Raw genomic sequence first — 14,987 nt, forward strand, 5'->3', positions numbered from 1 at the left:
CTCCAGAGCCCGGGAGTGAGCGAGAGCGAGCGAGCACAGCGCAAAGCCCGGGTGCCCCGCACGACAGGAAGGCCGGCTGGGCCCTGGGGGGCACAGCTGCCCAGGAGGGCGGCTCTCGAGAAAGACGCCTCCTGTGTTGGCCCACTCGCTGTCTCCCTGAGCGCCGGCCGAGAGTTTGGCCCGGAGGAAGATAGTGTCCCGCCACCCGCCATCAGCGACAGTGGCACGGACCTTCCCTTGTCAGGGGCTGCGATGTGTCCCCAGAAGACCGCAGGCCCAGAGGTCAAAACACAGGAGCCCCTGGCTGCTGGAGGTCACTGGCAGGGGCCCCCCGCAGATCCCGGAGCCTTCCTGGCTGGGAGAGCCTTGCGGAAGTGATCCAGACAGTTGTGGAGCCCGGTCCCTTAGGGGACAAAATACAGTGTGTGTTGTGCGACCTAAGATAGGCTCCTCGGGGCCAGACTGTGGCCATCCCTGGCAATGGCCACGTGTGCCCTTTAGGTGAGGTTTGTGTGGTTTGTGGGTGCCCTAAGAAAGCCAGACATGATTGCTGTTGCCCGCACTGCTGTGGGCATCTGCCTCTGGTGCACACCTGAAAGGGTGGGCTCTCTGAGAGTCAGTGGGCATCCCCACGGTGACTGTCCTCCACTGGGCCTGTCCCCACTGCCCACCAGGACAGTGGTGTTCCTGACACGGTCACTTGTGAAGTCCAAGTTAAGTGACTTGCTCAAGGTCACGCAGGATGTTGTTCACTTTGCTGCTGCCTGTGCTGATGCCCCCGCCTACTTAAACCTTCTGAGGCATCAGCAGGAAGGGGACGTTAAAATGTAGGGGATCCCTGGGGCTGGTAAGCCATGAAGGTCAGTTCTCCACATGCATGTAGGAAGAGAGGAAAGGGGTGAAGGGACTGAATGCTTCTATGCTGGCTTTTCAGGGAACTTCTATTCATGGACCTTGCCCTGGAGCCCCATGTGGGCCATCAGAGGACCGGGCTGGTGTGGTTTTATATAGAATGAAAAGAGAAGACAGGGAGGGAGGGGGACTTAATTTGGCTCCTTTCATCACTAACCCCATGTTACCTAGGGTCAGTTGTGACCATCTCTAGATTTCTTTTTCCCTCCCAGTAAAAAGGAAGGGCTTGTAGAAGCCAGTGCAAAGGGCCGTGCCTTGGAGCCAGGGTATTCACCCGGTGGGGAGCATGTGGAAATCAGGGTGAATCTTTAACTGATGTTATTCAGTATGCTTGGCTCCGTAGGCCTAAACCAGAAATCCAGAAGACCCTGGGAGTACATGGGAGTCCTCAGGCCAGGGAGGTGGTCTCATGATATCAAGATGGTACCTTACCTCCACCCAGGGTCTGGAGAGGGATCTCTGTCCAGGTCCCCTGGAGTCCCTGTGTGCCTTGTGATAATATTAAGCCATTCAAATTAGCCTTCAGTGGGAATGGGTCTCTGAGCCATTTGGGTATTATGTTCCCCTTGACCCCTGCCAGAGCTGCACAGGAGAGCTCAAGATGCCCCGCTGTCACCAAGCTGACCAGCCTTAAATATACTGTCTGCTACTGTTGACACTACTGGGCTCTGGGGCCCATATAACATCAGAAAGGCAGGTGGCTGGGATCCTGAGCAGCCACCGAATTTCTGTCCCGACCAGCCTAGAGCCTGCCTCCAAAAGCATCCTTTCTACACAGAAATCTAAGCTCCACTCTCTGTTAAAGCTTGGCCTCCTCAGTTCCAGAACCAGGAAGGTGGCACCTTGAATACAGGAGGGAAAAAGACTCACCTGCTCCTCCACACCTGCTGCCTAATTCTTCTTATACACTTATGCCCTCCCAGCAGGTGGCCATCTGGGCTGGGTAGCAGCATTAGCCCCCTGGGTCCTAAGGGGTGTGCTCTTCAGCACTGCACACAGCACCCTTTGTCTGTCTGTAGCAGGGACTCGGGGCTCCTATTAGCCACCCCCAACGCCTTTTCTCCACCTGACAGCATCTTGTCGGGAGAGCCTGGGCTCCTTTGGTTGAAGTCAGGTCTGCCAGCTGCCGAGGACCAAAGCTCTCGCTCTGCTGGGCTGCAGGGCTTTCATGTTGCACTTCTGAAAGATAATAAAATATCAATCGTTTTGCCGTAGCAACGGGTTTAAGAGACTTTCTGAAGTATTGAATCGTTAGAAAAAAAATTTTTTTTTTGCTTTTAAGCACAGTGCATTATTAATAAAGTAATCCATTAGGTCGAGCAATGAAGGGTCACCACAGAGACAGAAAGATCTGTTTTGCAAATGGTTAAACTTCGGGTTTTAAGATTAATTGCTTTCATTTGGACGCTTGCTCTTGGCCTAGCTATCTTCACTTTACTGGAACTCAGGGTCTGGGCTTTCTAAATGCTGCTGGGTTTGTCTGTCAGCAAAAGGGAGCCAAGCTCCAACTTTCCTGGAGACATAGCCCTTCTGCTCCTGGCACCTGAAACTTAGGCTGGAACTAGACTGTGGGTGTTGGGGGAGACTTCAAGTCCCAGGGGAGCAAAGGGAGACACTGCCCTGAACCCTAAGACTTAATTAGGCCTTAGCTGTTGGAGAAGAAGCCCTTCAGTAGGGACAGACAGAACAGTGGGAGCTTGGGGTACCAGCACTTGGGCAGGAGAGGATGCTGAGGGCACCCAGCTAGGAGTCCTGGCATGTTCCTGGTGCATGCTGGAGAAAGGCTAGGGTGGGTGTAAACTGCCTCTGGAAATGCCCAGCAGGACAGCTGCAGTGACCACAGGAAGCAGCAAGCAGATTGTGGAACTAAACACCAGACGTGATTCCTAGAGCATTTTTAATAAGTAAAACATGCTTAAGAAGAGTGGAGCTGGGCTGAGAAGGACCAGACAGAAGTCTTCAATTGTTAATGACTGCTAGGAGCACAGCCTCCACAGCTGACTTGGTTCATCTGAGAGGCAGGCACTTGGCTCATGCGGGTACTGACCAGACCCAGCTTGGCCACCAGCAGGACCCCCTGGGATAGTTCATCATGATCGAGACCACGGAGAATCCTGGAGTCTCTCCTGACACAGTGTGACCCAATCCTGCTTGACTCGGGGGCAGTGGGCCCTGATGCTGGGCCTTGCCAGACACCCCAGCCCATTGCCAGGAAGGCAGAACCCAGCAGGACTGGTAAAGGCCTTGCAAGACTAGCTGGGTGGGGATCAGACCTATCACTTACCTGGTGCCTAGAAAGGGGTTGTCTCCATCTGCACCTTCCGTAACCCACCTCCTCTTTGCTAGGAATGAGACGCCACAAATCTTGAGCAGCGTGTACAGCTGCTTCCCCTTCCTGCCCAAACTCAGCCAGGCGGTCTGTAGAGATGGATCCCCGCCCCCTCCTAGAGTGTTGGGTAAAGAGGCAGGTGTTTCTCTCAGCTCTCTGCTCTTCCATTCATTTGCCCACACAGAGTACTAAGTGTGTGTGTGGGGCGGGGGACGGACAGACAGGGAAACAACATAAATTGGTCTGTCGTCCAGAATCCATGTCTCACTAATGTACCCAGATTAACTCAACTGTAAATTGTCTCCTTGGATGGCAGTGTCTTGCTAAAAGTTTCCCATATGATTCATGATTTGGATTGCTTTTAACGGCTATTGGCTAAGCAAGCCGGTGACTGTACAAGGTGATGCAATTGGCATTAGCGAGGGGAGGCACAGGAGCGTGTAATGCAGTCAATACTGCATTAACTACTGATGCCCAATTACAGGGAGCGGGAGAGAGCCTTTCAGGAGCATTAGGACTGGGGGAAGCTGAGATCACTGGCCGCTGCTTGTCTAAAAGCTTCACCCTTTGCGTGCCAGGGCTCAGCGCTGGCGTGGCCTCTCACTTGGCCTCTGTGGCTATGGGAGCCGCCTTTCTCTCTTGCTGTCTCTTACTGAACGTGTCCCACTAAGATGCTTTTAGCACAAGGAAACGTGCATTTTCCTAGAACTGAGACCTCCCTCATCGCTCCCAAGAACAGATTTTCCATCTACCCCACGTCCCATAGTCAGGCCAGGTGAAAGTCCCACCCTCTTCCACTGAAGGAGCCTCTAAGCAGCCCCCATTCGGGAGCAGCACCTCGAGGAAGGCTATTTTGGTCCCTCACCCTTGGGACAGATGGATGATTGTCAGTGGACACTGGCAGCTGACTCTCTGGGGTCGTGGATGAAGGGGATGTGAGGCTCAGACCAAGCCTAGCGGGGCTGCCAGCTTTGGGCTGCCTGAGCTGGGAAATGGCTGTGGTTGGACAGGCTGTGCTGTCTTGAGTAGAAGACAGAGCTGTGGTGGTGTAGCTAGGGGAAGCGGAGATAGAGAGTAAATTGAGCCATGTTGGGGTCCTGAGCAGACAGAGAGTTAGGGGCTCTTCCCAGGGTTGCGCCCCACACAGGAAAGAGCTGTTTCCGTGTATCAGGGAGGCCAAGGATGTTGTTTGATATCATCTCCAGGATCATTGTCCTCCAAGAAAGCTCTGAGCAGGGCCATTAAGAAGATTGGAATGAATTAGGACAGAAGAAGGAAAAAAGGATGTGACAGGTGCTGCAGGGTGCCAGGTATCATGAGACCTGCTGCCACTGCTGCCATCATGCTAAGCCATAAGGTGCACCGTGGTTTTGTGTTTCATGCCGACTCAGTGGTGAGATTGCTTGGCCTTCATACCTTTGCTTCTATACTTCCCATCTCTGTAATGACCTCATCTAACTCGATCGCTATCAGCATTAAATGAGATACTGTCCATGTGCACACTTGATCAGCAGGAAGCCCTGTTACTGTGTGAAACCTCACTGCTCCCTGTGCATTTTCAGTGTGATCTGCACAGTCCAGGGCCCAGGCCAGTGCCTTGTTCACTGATGAGCACTGGATCCTCACCTTCCTTCTTTTGTCCTTGTGGCCCCTGATCACTGTTACCTGAGAGGCAGGCATTATCACTTCTCCACACTGCCCCGATCCGCAAGGCAGGTAGCATCAAGGGGAAGAACCTCCCAGATATTCTTTGCAAGCCCCTCAACTTATAGGGGGCAGATAAAGGCAAGAGAGTTGTCCAGAGTTACATGGGAGTTAGATTCCAGAGCTTCAGTATCCTTCTGGGTTCCGTGCCCAGCGGCTATACCTTCTGCCCTGACTCCAAGACATTTGATGAGGTCATGGGAGGAAACTCAGCTGGCCCGAGACAGTGTAATCTGGTGTTCCAGTCATGGCCCTAGCAAGCCCACTAACCATCCAGGGGATGTGGCTCTGTCCCAGAGGTAGGCCTTCCTGCAAGGCGCTGATGGGCACTAAGTTGTCCTAGAACTTTTGGACCACAGGAGCCCCCGAGGTGTACATGCCATGTAGCACATTCTGTCTCCTGCCTATGTGCCCTCCATGGAGTTGAAAAACATCGAGTCATGCAGGGCATCCTTTCACCCCCAGAGTCAGCTGCTCTGGGTACTGCTAGTGAATTTTCCTGGCAGGTCCGCACTCAGGATGGGCCCACACAGGGAGTCAACATGTGCGGGCTTGCAAGAGCTGATTTCATGCATCTCTTCCCAACTCTGAGTTCGGTGACATCACATCAGTAGGTTGAAATCAGCCTCAGTGGATGGCATTCTTTGGGGGCTCTGAACCTATCCCTTTCTGTTCTGCCACCACCATCTCTCCATCCCACCTACCATCTGTCTCCTGGTGCTCATTACAATCAGGCTGAGCCAGCCTCTGCCACCCTGGCATTCTGCCTGAGACTGACTGCCACCTCTACCATCACACTGAGCTATGCATTTCTAATTTGTCCACACAAGTTGTGTCCCATGCAGACCTGGCATTTGCCTCTCTGCCTTTCCTCCTGTTGTCTCCCTTGCGTGACATGCCCTTTCCCCTCTATTTGGCTAGGCTGAGAGCTGCATCCACCTGGTAACAAGCTTGTCTGTCATTGGATGGCATGTACTTCTTTTGTGTTCTACTGCAGGAGCCCACAGTGACTGATACAACTGGGGACAAATTAAAAGCAGGTGGTGTGAGAGGAGTGAGCAGGCTGGACCGGGTTGCGGTGCCAGATGCCTAGTGTAAAGGCCCATTGGGTCCACTCATTAGGCCCTACCTCCTGCCCCTTCCTCTGAAGATTACCTCTTCCCTGCTGTTAACAGTTGCAGTATGCTAGCGTGATTCAGAAGACCTGAGTTCTAGTGCCAGTCAAGTGCCACGTGCCTCAGTTTTTCTCACCTCTACAATGGGAGCAACATCTAACTGGCACCGGCTGTCCACATGCACACTTGATATAGTAGAAAGCCTCTTGCCTGCATCTATTGACTTTGCACAGTCACAGTCACTGTTGGAGTAAAGCCTCTTGGTCTTTAGGGATTATGCGGTGGCTCTCATTTCACCAAACACTTTGCAGTGAGACACTGTTCTATGCATATGTGTCCATTATTGCTGCATCACGAGCCACGCCAAAACTCAGAGGCTCAAAACTATAAGCATTTATCTAGCTCAGAAAATCCATGGATCAGTGATTTAGGCTGGGCTTGGCTGAGTAGTTTTCTCAGAGCGAGAAGCTGGGCTCAGTCACACCTGGAGAATGGAGAATGGCTGCTCACCTGGACACTGGGGTGACAGCGCTGTGTGTCCCTCATCACCTAGCGGCTTCATCTGGCTCGTTCCTACGGCAGAGAAGAGCCTAGAGAGAGTGGAAGCAAAATGCTGGTGGCCGAGGTTAGCATGGGCGTGTTGTGACTTCTGCTGCAGTCCACAGGCCAGCACGAATCACAAGGCCAGCCCAAGGTCAAGGGATGGGCTGACGCATCCTACTCTTGAAGACAGGAGGTGAGAAGTCATTTCACAAAGGGTTGTGATACTGTCAGGGATGGCGATTGGGCCATTTGTATAATTAATCCACCATGTGTCTTCTGAGTAGGATCTCATTTAGTACCCAGAGGAACCCTAGGAAGGCACTACTGTTATCCTCATTCCACAGATGAGAAAACTGAAGTACAAAGAGCTTCGATATTGGTCTCAGGCCGCACAGCTGTCTAGTGCCACAACCAGGCTATAAACCTAGGTGGCAACCGCAGAGTCATGTACTCTTTCTCTGTTCTCTGTCAGCTCCCTTTTCTAGCTATCAGACTTGGGGAATGGGGAAGACAATGGGTGGGTAGGTGGGAGGAATCTTCAAGAGTACAGCCTGGGGAGGAAGGGAGTTTGCTGTGGGGGCAGTTGGTTGAGGGGTGGGGAGCTGCCTTCAGCTCCACCCATCTCCCCCAAGAGCCATAGAAAGGCACCATAATGATCAGCCTCCTCTGCCTCTTGCAGCTTTTCCTCCCTGCCCTGCAGAGCCACTGGACAGATTGGATGGGGGTGAAGCTTGGTGGTTAGCAGAGCTAACTTAAACCGGGCATATATGCAGATTTGGCTGGGTGAGAATCGATTCATTGGTTGGCCCCTCGCCTCGAAACGGGGTGGTAAGTGGGCTGGTGAGAGGCCTGTGTACATTCATAAACCAGCTGATTGAAAAGCAATATTTCAGATAAATACAAGCCAGCGATCTATCAGTGGTTGTAATAAAACCTAGGCTTCAGGCTGTGATTTTATTTTGAAATAATAAGAATTGCTTGATTCTTTTTACTTGAGTTACCATGGTAATTCCGGCGTGGAGCAGTGTTATATTGATTTAGAAAGTGGACAGTAATATTTCTTTTGTGTTATTCTGTTTCTAGGCCTTGATTTCTAATTTCCACTTGGAGATTACTTTTATAAATTTCTTAAGTCCTTCCACTTTTTTTCCCTCTCACAGTATAATTTTCCTCTCATACGCCGCTATGTTCTGAGCTTATTGGTTTGCTCTTATTTTAAATTAAACTTGCTGGTTTCAAATATTGAAATGACATCTTTGTCTGTGTCTGTACTTTGGTTTAGCAAAATATTACAGTCTGACGCTTTCTGCTTAATAATTTAAGGGAGGCATTCTGTCGGCCCTCACTGGGTGCTGATAACTTATGACTCAACCAACACAGGCCTTAAACTCCTGACATTTTAATATTGTGTGGCGGGAGCAGCCGCCCCTCTGCTTGGAGTCTCAGTGGAGAGAAATCCGTGTGATACCCCGGAAAGGAATTTTAATAATTCAACTTTGCTGGTTGGCACTATGACTTGATAGAGGGAGGAAGACTCACTTTTCCCAGGCAAGTGGGAGCAGCACTGGCCTGGGTGCTGGTGGCCCATACCTGGTGCCCTGCTCCCTCCTCCCTCCCTTTCCTTTGAGTCTTTCAGATCTCTCATCCCTGCAAACAGATTGAGCCTTCTGAGAGGGGGCGAGGCTACCTGTGGATGCTGTAGGAATGTCTGAACTTGGTTTTCCCATGTGTAAAATGAGTGGAGCTGGCGTGGGTGTTGAGTCAGATAGATTGGGTTCAAATCTTGCCTGTAATGCCTGCTATCTTTCTTTAGTGAGTAACTTGCAATAGTAACTCTGATTAGTAGTATCAGAATGATGGAAACCACCCATTGGGTCTGCTGAGATTCTGAAGCAGCAGACAATTCTGTGGATAGTGCAATTCCCCAGCCTCCCTTGGGACTTTGGGGAGAACAGGGAGGAAATGGAGCCATTGCTTTGCACATCAGTGGCGATCCAGCCTGGGGTTCCAGGGCAGTGGATGGTTCCTTGGAAAGACCCAAGGCTGTATCTCCTGAGGAGGAGGAGGGTCTGCTCTACCTGCTTTATTAGTCTACTCAGCCAAAAGCAGGGGCCTAGGCAGGGCGAGATGGGGACAGGTCCAGTCCTCTGGCTCGCCTCTTCCAGCGCCCCGTAACAAGGCCTGCACTTGTGAAAGCAGCTTGCAGCAGCCAGGCTGTGGGGCAGGGAGCTGTCTGCAAGGCCCTGCCATGGCCTGAGCTTGGGTTCTGCTGTCCTTAGCGCCCAGGCCAGTGTGACAGTGTATTAGTTACTGCTGGGTAACAAATCCTCGGCACTTGCCATGATATGCATTATTCTCTCATTTCTGTGGGACAGGAACTGGGAACAGCTTGGCTGGGTCCTCTGATGTTTCTCACAGACTGTAATCAAGGCGCGTCTACCTGGACTGAAGTTTTGTCTCTAGATTCATCTAGAAGGAGCCGCTTTCGAGCTCCCCCATTTGGCTGCTGTCAAGACTCAGTTTCTCATGGGCTGCTGGACTGGGGGCCTCAATTTCTCACTGGCTCCCGACTGCAGGCTGCCATGGCTTCCCTGTTGCCTGGATTTTTCCAACATGGCAGCTCGCTCCCTTAAAGCCATCAAGAGAGTGTCTGCTCATGAGAAGGAAGTCACAGTCTTATAACCTAATCACGCTGAGACCTTCCATCACTTCTTGGCAGTGAGTCAATAGGCCCAGCCCACATTAGGAAGTAGGGTGGATTAGATAAGGGCATGAATACTGGAAGATGGGACTGTTGGGGTCTGTCTTAGGAAGTGACCAACCATGAGAGGTCAGCCTCCAGAGTATCACCTCCGGCTCCAGGTGGCCAGAGGTTAGCTGACTCCCGAGAGTACCAGTTCAATCCCCATTCCCAAGAGGGTTGCTTCTTGCCAGGGACAGCCACAGATATCTCCAAGCCACAATTTTTAAAGTAATATGTTGTGCCCAGAGAGGGGCAGACACTTGCCTGAAATACCCCTAGCAAGTTGGCATGTGGCTTGAGGGATGAGGCCCGTGCCTGCTATGAGCCCTGAGAAGTGGTAGTAAAGACACTCCCAAGTCCACATGGCCCTAGTGGAGAGAGAGGATGGTACTGATTAATTGTGATTGTGATTGTGTGATATTGTGTGTGTGTGTGTGTGTGTGTGTGCGTATCTTGGCTTCCTTTATTCATAGATGATAAGTGTGCCATGGCCAGTAGCTATCCGTTTGCCCAGGACCTCTCTGTATCTCTGCAGTGACCAGACCCTTGCAGGAGGTGGGGTGATCCCTTCTTGAGCCATCCTTCCTGAGGCTGTTGACTGAGCGTGTGCTAGGTGAGGTAGAGACTGGTAAGTAGGTGAGGCTGCTTGGGCAGAAGGAGTGTTACGGGGCTTCTGTGGGCTGGAGCACCCTTGGAAGCTGTCTAAGGAACATGGGGCTGGGAGCTGCAACTCCTACATCCATAGCCTGGCTCTGCCACCACCTCCAGCTGTGTCATTGGCCAGATCCCTTGCCTTCTCTGTCTTGCTTCCTCCTTTATATTGCCAGAGTGGCTGGCTGCTCTGATACCTGGTGATGCAGCAGTGGAAGGGGAACCCATGGAAGGTTCCATCTCTTTCCTTGGTATCCTGGGATCAGACTCAGAGTTCCCAGGTGAAAGTATGCCCCTCTGTCCCTTCACACTTGCTCTTGCCACAACTGAAGTTGGGGAAAGTCCCTTCGTCCCTGACATTACCTGGTAGAGTCTGAACTAGGAGGCGGAGGGGTCCCCTGAGCAGTTCCAAAGCTTTGACGTCAGGGGTGGAGTCATAGAACCAGACTAAGAGCTCAGCAGTCACTTTCCCCCCCTTTCCTGCCAGGGAAACTGAAGTCCCTCAATGTGGTGTGATTCTTGCTCAGCTGTGAGTCTGTCTCTGAGACACTTTCTGAGTTGAAAAGTCTGGATCCCGGCAGAGGCTGCTGCAGCCAACCTGGGGCCCCAGGCTTGTACCCTTTGCCTATCAGCTGGATCTTGTCTCTTCCAGGCAGCCGTGTCCCCCAGCCAGAAGCCATTTCCCATGCGTGAGGCCTCTAGTTGGCAGGGGCCAGGGCTCTGGGGAGCAGTGGGCAGTAGGCAGGGCTCCCTGGCACCCCGTTCCAACCTGGCACTCCACCCAAGCACAAAGTGCAATGTTTTCACCTGCCTTTACCCCAAGGATGTTTTTGCACTATGCTTTGATCCTCACAGTGCTTTATCAGATCAGTGCAAAACTGTGCCTTATACATGAGAATAATATCTAATTAGTACTATCAAGAATGCAAAAAAGAAAAAGGATCCAGGAAAAAATTAAAATTGCTTGACATAATTAACACAAAGCAAAACTGGCAACAGCTAAGGCTGCACCTGGTGAAATATGTTATTGACTAAAAATTGACAGAAGAATCAAATCTTTCTGACAAAATTTAGATCTACAGAAGTTGGCTTTGGAAACATTTTCTGGTAAAAATAATTGCCAAAAAGAAATCTCAAGAGTGGCAAAACCCTTAATGTGTGAGCTCTTAGCTGAGCCAAAAACTGATGAGGAACCAAATAGTCACTTACAAAATTTAAAGTAATCGACCCCAATAAAAATAACCCCCACAGAATAGAGGATATAAAAAGAGGGTGGAGAAAGAAATGGTTTAATTCTATGGAATAGAAAAAATGACCTTAATAATGAGGCTTATTAGAACTATTTTCTTGATGTACAATTTTCAGTGTTGATATAATGGTTATTAAAATACAAGGGTTGGGGACTGGCTCCTAATAATATATGCTTAGTACATATTTGTTGAGTGATGAATAAATGAATGGATTAACAGGCAAGGAGGTCAGAGCGGAGCAGACAAGGTCGAAGGGATTCCTTGGTTCTAGAGATCAAGGGTGACATTGCTGGGTTAGCGTTTGGGGCTGATGGGCCACACGGCACAGAGCTGTACAAGTCATGGCTAGGCATGAGCGGGTGCGGTAAGATCAGAGGAAGCCTCTGGAGGTCGTTAGAATCAAAACTCATGGTCACAGCCACGTGCTACTAAGATCATTAGGTCTACTCTCTGGAGGATAATTTGGGACAGGCAGAACTAGAAGCAGAGACAGTGTGTGGTGTTTGGGAGGCCTTTCTTTTCAGCCCTGTTAGTGCCTGTTCCCCACTATCTCTAGCTCAGATGGCTCCAGCTCCTTCCTGTCTCCCTTCGGTTGCCTTCTGAACTTGCGGTCTGGGCCTATACACAAAGGATTAGGGTCGGGGTCGGTCAGAGGAAGAGAACCCCCAAGATCAAGCATTGGCCCAGACAGTGGCAGATTTGGAATCTTTAGAATTCTTTTTAAAATGCCATAAGATCATGACTAATGACTGCAGAGGTAGTTTGCTTTATGATTTGGGACTTAACAAGTATGAATTTTGATTTCAGTCTTGCTCTGCTGTCTCCTGATTATGAGATCTCAGACAACTGTTGTTTCCAGTGCTGTGTGACCCTGGGAAAACCACTTAACTGCTCTGGGCCTCAGGTTCCTCACACATAAATTAAGGCCTGAAACCTCCACCCTGAACCCTACTCAGAAAGACGAGAGACATTGTGTTCCTGCTGGGAGGTGCTGTGTCACCTGATGATTGGCGAGAAGACAATGGCGGCATAACACGAGGAGGCCCCATGACACCTTCCCCTGCCACTCATTACCCCTCAGAAGTTGCTCCCTGGAGCTTTGGAAGAGGACTATGGAGAAGTTAGGGGGTAATATCACTAAAGGGCAGCTTCCCGAAACCATGCCATGAGTCCACAGAATGTCATGGAACCAGCCTCCTGCCTTGAAAAATGAGCACATGAGGCTGCACAGCCAGCACTGCTCTCGACCGAACTCTGGTCCTTCTCCAGGTGCCAGCAGGGGAGATAGGCCTGCCACGGTGTGCTGCTGCTCCCCCTGCTGGCCAGGTTTCTTCACCTTGCAAGTCACCCTCAGACTAGCCACGAAAAGGCGCCATCCCTAGTCCCTGGCCTGGACACAGTGCTTTCTCCCTCCAAAGGCATCCTGGTCACCTTTCCTCGCGGCCTCCTGCCCAGATATTAGGTTTGCACACCTTTCTCCAGGCCAGGCTTCTGGGCCCTTGGAAGTGGCAGCATTCTCCTCTAGCTTCTATTCTGCCCCTGTTCACCCCTTTATGCACATCCTGTTGTGTCCTTGTGGTGCCCAGAATAGAATCGAACAGGATCAAGGTCCTGAAAGAGGAACTGCTGCCCAGCTGGGGCACTGTGTAGATCAGACATCATCCCTGAAGGACGTGGGGATTTCAACAGAAAACTGGGAAGACAAATCATGGATTTGGTGGTAGAATCAAATGGATCAGAGAAGAGCAACGGGTCCAGTAGGGCCTGAGTTTTATGGGGTGCGGGCTGGAAAGATGGCTGGAGTCAGGTTTCTGGGTGGGGAGGGGAAACTGAGGAAGGTGGAAGTAGATACTACGCAACCCTTTCTTCCCTACATAGCAGCCAGCGAAAGCTAGGGTTTCTCCTGTTCTCAGGGGAATATTTAATCAGTGCTTGTTTAGTTACATAACAGCTTTATTGAGATATAATTTGCATATCACAAAATTAACTCTTAAAACGTAAAATTGAGTGGCTTTTAATATATTCACAGAGTTGTACAATCACCATCACTTTCTAAATTGAGAACATTTTCATCTCTTCAGAAAGAAACCCTGTACCCATTAGCAGTCACTCCCCAATCCTCCCTCCCTGGAAACTACTAATCTACTTTCTACTTTCTGTCTCTATGGATTTGTCTATTCTGGGCATTTTCCTATAAATGGAATCACAATATGTGGTTTCTGTATCTGACATCTTTCCTAACATAATGTTTTCAAGGTTCATCCACATTGTACCATATGTCACGACTCCATTCCTTTTTATGGTCAAATAATATTCCATTGTACGCATGTACCATATTTTATCTATTTGTCAATTGATGGACATTTTGGTTATTTCTAGTTTGGGGCCTTTGTGAATGATGCTACCAAAAACATTCATGTATAAGCTTTTGTGTAACCTATGTTTTCCTTTCTCTTAGATGTACACTTAGAAGTAGAATTGCTGGGATGTGTGAAAACTCTTAGTTTAGGAATGTTCGGTTTTAATTTCAAATGGATAGTGCCAGAGTGTTTGGGAGAGACCCACCCTTGGCTGCCTGAGATTCTGGGAGGGAAATGATTCATATTCTAGTCCTTGCTAGGTTCCTGGAGTTCTGGGGAACCTTGGGCAAGTTCGTTTCCCTGCCGGCTTCAGTTTTCTGATCTGTGAAATGGGGTTGGTGCTGCCCACCTCCGGGGCTTTTTAAAGTAACTACTACTTTTATATAGTGTTGAGGCTGGCAAAGCACTCTGCTCTCGGTCTTTCACCCTGTGAGTTGTGTGTTACTGCTCTAGTTATGCTGATGAGGAAGTTGAGGCTCAGAGGAGCTAAAGGACCTGACCAAGTTCACTTTGTTGGTTACTATCGGAGCCTGAACTTGAACTATGACATATGAGAACCCAAGCCCTAGGCAGAAAACCTGCCTCAGATGTATCCGAGGGCAAGAGAAGGCATTGTCTTCTCTGCCCCATCCTGGGTATGGAAAGTCAGGGCCCAGAGATGGCCACGTGAGGGACCCTAGGCAAGGACTTTGCAAAAGTCTGCTTTCTTAGCTGTGGGACTTTAAATAAACTGTTCCACCTCTCTGAAGCTCGACTTCCCCATCCATAAAACAGAAGCAGTAGTTTCATCACACAGCCCTGGAAGAAGCCTTTGGTGAGAGATTGATAGGAAGCACCAGGCACACAGAAAGCAGCAGGTAAAAGGTCGCAAGAGCGTTCAAGGAGGGGTGGAGAAGGCACAGGACATTCATTGCAAACCATCTCCGAGAGGGTTTTAGCTTCTGGGCTGCACTGAGCAAGCTTGAAAAAGGAATCTCAGTCACCCTGGCAGCAAGGGGAGCAGAAGATGAAGGTTCCCCGGCAGTCCCAGTGTTTTCTGGCCCACACCAGGAGGGGCTGGCAGGGGTCTCTGGTGATCTCTGTCTGGAGGAGAGTAGTGGACAGCCCCTGCCGGTGCCCCCCATCCTCACCCCTGCCCGCCTGCAGCTGCCGGAGAGGGGGGCTTGCATGACTGCCTCTGTTAGCCCGAGTGGCAATAAAACACTTTAAATTTATTGTGACATTTGGATTTAATTAAAAAGTACACACTTAGGGAAGTAGAACATAATGGGGAGAGAGTCAGGGTGGCTTTTCCCCTCCTTTCTTCCCCAAACTAATTAGCGTTGTATTTTAAATTGTTTATGTGCCACTAATCATCGTAATAAATCATTTATACTGAAA

The 14,987-nt window shown here is 50.2% G+C and overlaps 1 protein-coding gene across 1 annotated transcript in view; it reads left to right on the plus strand.

The window, feature by feature from the left end:
• The window catches only part of Lmo1 (LIM domain only 1), a 33,197-nt gene that overhangs the window by 894 nt on the left and 17,316 nt on the right, over nucleotides 1-14,987 (plus strand). The window lies entirely within an intron of this gene.

Source organism: Fukomys damarensis, unplaced genomic scaffold (genome assembly GCF_012274545.1).
Source record: "Fukomys damarensis isolate Sample0158 unplaced genomic scaffold, DMR_v1.0_HiC HiC_scaffold_16, whole genome shotgun sequence".
NCBI lineage: Eukaryota > Metazoa > Chordata > Mammalia > Rodentia > Bathyergidae > Fukomys > Fukomys damarensis.